Here is a 7,100-nt window from a genome sequence, read left to right as displayed (position 1 = left end):
TTACACTTCTTGGACATGTGTATTTATGTCTTTCAGAAGAGTTGGGAAGTTTTTGGTCATTATTCCCTCAAATTTTCTTTCTACTCCTTTTTCCTTCTCTTCTCCTTCCAGGACACCCACGATGCCTATGTTTGTGTGCTTTGTGCTGCCACTCAAATCCCTGAGACACTGCTCAAATTTTTCTATTCTTGTCTCTATCTGTTTTTCTGACTGTATGATTCTGATTGTTCTGTCTTCTAGTTCACTGATTCTTTCTTCTGCCTCTTCAAATTTGCTGCTGTATATCTCTAGTGTATTTTTTCCTCAATGTCACTTTTAATGCAATTTTATTGGGATACATTCACATACCATAAAATCATCCAAAATGTACAATCAGTGGTTCACAGTATCATCATACAGTTGTGCATTCATCATCACAATCAATATTTGAACATTTTCATTACTCTAGGAAATAAAGATGAAATTAAGGATAAAAATTAAAATAAAAGTATGAAAGAACACCCAAAACATATCAAACTCCTTTTACCCTCATATTATTCATTTACTTTTTGTCCCCCTTTTTTCTACTTATCTGTCCATACACTGGATAAAGGAAGTGTGAGCCACAATCACACAGTCACACTGTATAAGCTACAGAGTTATACAATCATCTTCAAGAATCAAGGATACTGGATTGCAGTTCAAGAGTTTCAGGTGTTTCCTTCTAGCTATTCTAATACACTAATAATTAAAAAGGTCTATCTATAAAATGCATAAGAACACCCTCCAGAAAGACCTCTCAACTCCACTTGAAATCTCCTAGCCACTGAAAATTTATTTTATTTCTCTTCCCCCTTTTGGTTCAGAAGGCTTTCTCAACTCAATAGAGTCATGTCTCATGTTACCAGGGAGATTTACACCCCTGGGAGTCATGTCCCACATAGGGGAGGAGGGGCAGTGGGTTTACCTGCAGTGTTGGCTTAGAGAGAGAGGCCACATCTGAGCAATGAAAGAGGTTCTCTGGGGGTGACCCTTAGGCACAATTATAAGTAGGCTTAGCCTCTCCTTTGCAGTAACAAGTTTCATAAGGGCAATGCTAAAGATCGAGGGCTTGGCCTACTATAATGGTAGTCCCCAGTGTTTACAAGAATGTCAGGAATTCCCCAGGTGGGGAAGTTTAATATTTCCAATTTTTCCTCAGTCCCTCAAGGGGGCTTTGCAAATACATTTTTATTCTCTGTCCAAATTACTCTGGGATGTATCGGGGCTTCATGCTAACCTGAGCAAACCAACCACATCTCACCCCCTATTCAAGGTTCCATGTAATTATAGTGTTTGAATAAACTGACCATACAAGTTAAATTATATAGCATGCTACAGAAATTATAGGTTTTCCACCAAATAAACATCTCTTCCTTTGGTCTCACATAGAAGTTAAAGTTTTAAAACACAGTCAATATCATCCTTTTCCCTTTAGTCTGGTTTACTTTAGTCCTAACCAAGTCCAATTTGTTCATATCTCTAATAAAAGTCTGATCTCTTTTTCAGCATCTTTAACATTTGCCATATGGGGTAATGCTGACATTCATAACTGCTGAACTCTGGCTCTGAGTCTCAAGTGTCACACAGATACCCGAAGTTCCAGGGACTGACCAGGTTATATAGAAACAGCTCATCATCTCAGAATTTAGAAGTAACCATTACAACTCATGAATAGATGTGACTGCTGAAAGAGCTTGAAACCTAGGAACCTTTACCATAAGCCTTCCTCTGATAACCTGTGCTCTCAGATTCAATTCTCAGAGTTTGCTCATTATAGTTAGTCCATCTTAGTGAGGCATTATAATGCTTATCTTTTCAATTCTGGCCTATTTTACTCAACATACTGTCTAAAGCTCCATTCACCTTGTTTCATACCTCACAACTTCATTTCTTATTGCTGCTGCTCAATATTCCACTTAATGTTGTGCCAGTTTGAATGTATTATGTCCCCCAAAATGCCAATATCTTTGATGTAATCTTGTGTGGGCAGACATATCAGTGTTGCTTAGATTGTAATTCTTTGAATGTTTCCATGGAGATGTGCCCCACCCAACTGTGGGTGATGACTCTGATTGGATAATTTCCATGTAGGTGTTACCCCACCCATTCAGGGTGGGTCTAAATTAAATCACTGGTGCCATATAAATGAGCTGACAAACAAAAGGAACTCAATGCAGCTGAGAGTGACATTTTGAAGAGGAGCTACAGCCAAGAGGGACACTTTGAAGAAAGCACAGGAGCTGAGAGAGTAGCTGCAGCTGAGAGACAGTTTGAAGATGGCCGTTGAAAGCAGACTTTTGCTCCAGAGAAGCCAAGAGAGGAAAAATACCCCAAGAGCAACCAAGAGTGACACTTTGGAGGAACTGCCGCCTAGAGAGGAATGTCCTGGAAGAAAGCCATTTTGAAACCAGAACTTTGGAGCAGACACCAGCCATGTACCTTCCCAGCTAACAGAGGTTTTCTGGATACCACTGACCATCCTCCAGTGAAGGTACCTGATTGCTGATGTGTTACCTTGGACACTTTATGGCCTTAAGATTGTAACTGTGTAACCAAATAAACCCCCTTTTATAAAAGCCAATCCACCTCTGGTGTTTTGCATTCCAGCAGCATCAGCAAACTAGAACAAATGTATACACTACAGTTCAACATTCCGTTTATTGGTCAATGTACCCTTAGGTCACCCCCATACACTGCAAATAGTGAATACTGCCATCACAAACACCAGTGTGCAGTGTCCACTCATGTCCCTGCTCTCAGTCCTTCCAATTATATGCCCAATAACGGGGTTGCAGGACCATACGGCCACCCCATAGTTAGCTTCCTGTAGAACCACCACACTGCCCTCCAGATAGGCTGCACCTTTCTACTTCCCTACCAAAAGTGAATAGTTACATCCCTCTCTCCACATTTCTCCAGCACTTGTATCCCTCTGTTCATTTTTAAAACAGTTTTATTCACACACCAAACAATCCATTCTAAGTAAGCAATCAATGATTCCTGGTTTAGTCAGATAGTTACGCATGTACCTCCACAACCTATATGAGTACATTTCCATTTCTTCCACAAAGAAAGAGGAAAAGGAGAAAATAATGAAGAATAAAAATATAAAAGATAGAAGAAAAATAAAAATAAAGTAAAATACAATGAATAGGTCAGACACCACCACCACCATCACCAAGAATCCCATATCACTCTCTTATAACCCCCTTGTAGACATTTAGCTTTGCTATACTGCCTTTGTTACAATTAATGGAAGCATCTTGCAATGCTACCATTATCTATAGGCTCTAGTTTACATTGATTGTATTTTTTCCCTTGTACCATCCAATTTTCAACATTTTGCAATGTTGACCTTCATTTGTTCTCCCTTTTTTAAAAACATTCTTATATTTGTACATTTAATCACCATCACTGACCACTCTAGGTGTCACTAAGTTATACAATCCCAGGCTTTATCTTTTATCTTTCCTTCTGGTATCACACATGCCCCTAGCTTTTCTCTTTCAACCATATTCACACTCATCTTTGTTTAGAAGTACTTACAATATTGTGCAACCATCTTGCAGTATTATGCTATCCACTTCTGATTCTATACAATTAATCCTGTTTACATTATATACTCCTTCAGCATCAAATGCCCAATTTCTAACCTCTTTCTATCTCCCAATAACCTGTGTTCTCAACTTTAACTCTCAAATTTTGCTCATCCATGTTAGTTCATATTAGTGAGTTGATAGAGTATCCGTCCTTTTGTTTCTGACTAATTTCACTCAATGTAATGTCTATTGTCTACCATTTCGACTTTTGGAATTTATATGTCATATCTTATTTTATTTTCCCTCTCTTTCTACTCTCACTGGTAGTCTTCATTTCTACTCTCTTCTCTAAACCTCTCTCTCCTGTCCTTTCCTATCTGCCTGCAGTGCTCCCTTTACTATTTCTTGTAGAGCAAGTCTATTGTTAACAAACTCTCTCAGTGTCTGTTTGTCTGAAAATATCTTAAATTCTCCCTCATTTTTGAAGGACAGTTTTGCCAGATATAGAATTCTTGGTTGGCAGTTTTCTCTTTCAGTATCTTAAATGTATCATGCCACTGCCTTCTTGCCTCCATGGTTTCTACTGAGAAATCTGCACATAGTCCTATTGGGCTTCCCTTGTAGTATGTGATGGATCACTTTTCTCTTGCAACTTTCAGAATTCTCTCTTTGACATTTGAAAATCTGACTATTAAGTGTCTTGAAGTAGGCCTATTCAGATCTATTCTGTTTGGGGTATGCTGCACATCTGTAATTTTATCTCTTTCATAGGAGACGGGAAATTTTCAGTGATTATTTCCTTCCTTATTGTTTCTGTCCCTTTTCCCTTCTCTTCTCCTTCTGGGACACCCATGACATGTATATGCATGTGCTGCACGTTTTCTTTCAATTCCATGAGACCCTGCTCATATTTTTCCATTCTTTTCTGTATCTTTTCTTTTTAGTGTAGGATTTCAGATGTCCTGTCCTCTAGTCCCTGAATCCTTTCTTCTACCTCTTCAAATCTGCTGTTGTATATCTCTACTGTGTTTTTCATGTCTTTTATTGTGACTTTCATTCCCTTAAGTTCTGCGAATTGTTTTTTCAAACTCTCAAACTATTCCTTATGTTTGCCCAACGTCTATTTTATATCCTTCATCTCTTTTGCCATATATTCTCTCAACTCGTTGATATGATGTTTGAATTGATTTAGCATATTTGTTTGAAGAACTTTAATTAGTTGTTTCATCTCCTGCATCTCATTTGAAGTGTAAGTTTGTTCCTTTGACTGGGCCGTATCTTCATATTTTCTAGTGTGAATCATAATTTTTTGTTATCTGGGCATCTGGTTTCCTTGATTACCTCAATCAGATTTTCTCAGACCAGACAGGCCCAGGTCTCGGAAGAGGGTGTAATCAGTATCAGGTTTCCCTGAGGATGAGATCCAGAAAGTTGTCAAGCTTTCCTGTGAGGCTTCTGGATACTGTCCTTTTCCTGTCCTCCCAGAAGGTGGAACTTGTCATCCCACAGCTCCCCACTGGCATAAAGAGGTGTTTTGCCTTTAATTTTCAGTCAACCCTGTCCCTGCCAGGGGCTGAGAGTGTCAGAAGCCATGCTTAAGCTGTGTCTGTTTTTTTTTTTTTACTCGAGGCCCTAGGGTCTGAGCTCTCTGAAGGAGGGCAGTCACTTGACCCCTTTAGGGATTTATCTCCTACATCTGACCTCTTCCTTTGTCTCTTTAACTACCTTAACTCTACCCTTGCCTGGATCAGTGATGACAATTGAAAATGTCTGAGGCTTTCTCTAATGAACTACTTAGAATGAGAGAAAAAAAGGAAAAATGAAAGAAATCCCCTTTTCAGAGTCAGCCCCTGGCCCCCCAAATACTAGTCAAGAACTAGAGTTGGTGCCTGGTTCTGTGTGCCCCTTTTCTTGGCACACAGCCCTTTTTCAGTATTCTGAGCTTAGCAGATTCCAAGAACCTTTGTTTTTATTTATGTGTTTTTTTTTTTTTTTTTTTTTTACATCAGCCCCACCTCCTCTCTGCCGGGAGAGACCTCTGGGTTCCTTTCCTGCTTGCTCTGGGTTTATCCATGTTTGTACCTTGTATTCAGTAGTTCAAATTCATTAACTAAAACTGCAGTTGGAGCTTGGTTGAGCTACCTTCCCTTCCTCCTGGTAGACTGCTTCTTTTTCCCATGGGGAAGTGTTTCAGCCTAGCCTGCTGTGCTGGTGGGGAAGGGACAACAGCTCCATAGTTCGGGGAGCTTTACTTACAGTTCTTATGCTATGATCTCAGCCATTCCACCCATTCCCGACTGGTGTATGATATGTGATCAGTCACAGATGTCCCCCAACAGTTGTTTCAGACTATTTACTAGTTGTTCCTGGTTACATGCTAGTTGTTCCAGAGGACTAACTAAATTCCACACCTTCCTATGTCACCATGTTGCCCTGCCTCCAGTGTATTTTTAATCTCTACTATTGTGCCTTTTATTTCCATAACTTCTGTGGCTTCTTTTTTTTTACTTTAAAATTCTTCTTTATGCCCACACATTGTCTTCTTAATATCCTTTATCTCTACATGTGTATTTTCCTTCATCTCCTTGAAGAAAAATTTTTTGAACTTCTTTGAAGTTGTTCCAATTTCTGAGTTTCCTCTGAAGTTTTAATTTGTTCCCTTGTCGTCTGAGGCATGTCTTCCTGTTTGCAATATTTTGCTGATGTCTAGGCATCTCATCTTGGTGACTTAAGTCTGAAGGTCCATTTCTCCCTCTAGTCTAGGGTTTTATTGTTGATTGGCTTTGTGTTAGGGTTCTTTATTTAAAAATTCAGTTTTATTGAGATATATTCACATACCATATAATCATCCATGGTATATAATCAACTGTTCACAGTACCATCATATAGTTGTGCATTCATCACCCCAATCTATTTTTGAACATTTTCCTTACACCAAAAAGAATTAGAATAAGAATAAATAATAAAAGTAAAAAAGGACACCCAAATCATTCCCCCCATCCCACCATATTTTTCATTTAGCTTTTGTCCCCATTCTTCTACTCATCCATCCATACACTGGATAAAGGGGGTGCGATCCACAAAGTTTTCACAATCACTCTGTCACCTCTCGTCATCTACACTGTCTCCAAGAGTCAAGGTTACTGGGTTGGAGTTTGGTAGTTTCATGTATTTACTTCTAGCTATTCCAATACATTAAAACCTAAAAAGTGTTATCTATATAGTGCATAAGAATATCCACCAGAGTGACCTCTCAACTCCATTTGAAATCTCTCAGCCACTGAAGCTTTATTTCATTTTTTTCACATCCCCCTTTTGGTCAAGAAGATGTTCTCAATCCCACGATGTCACGTCCAGATTCATCCCCAGGAGTCATATCCTGTGATACCAGGGAGATTTACACCCCTGGGAGTCAGGTCCCATGCAGGTGGGAGGGCAGTGAGATCACCTGCCAATGTGGCTTAGTTAGAGAGAGGGCCACACCTGAGCAACAAAGAGGCACTCAGGGGGAGACTCAGGCACAATTGTAAGCAGGTTTAG

The sequence above is a fragment of the Choloepus didactylus genome, chromosome 13 (assembly GCF_015220235.1).
Source record: "Choloepus didactylus isolate mChoDid1 chromosome 13, mChoDid1.pri, whole genome shotgun sequence".
Lineage (NCBI taxonomy): Eukaryota > Metazoa > Chordata > Mammalia > Pilosa > Megalonychidae > Choloepus > Choloepus didactylus.
The sequence above is the reverse complement of the archived record's forward strand: the minus strand, read 5'-3'. Positions refer to the sequence as shown.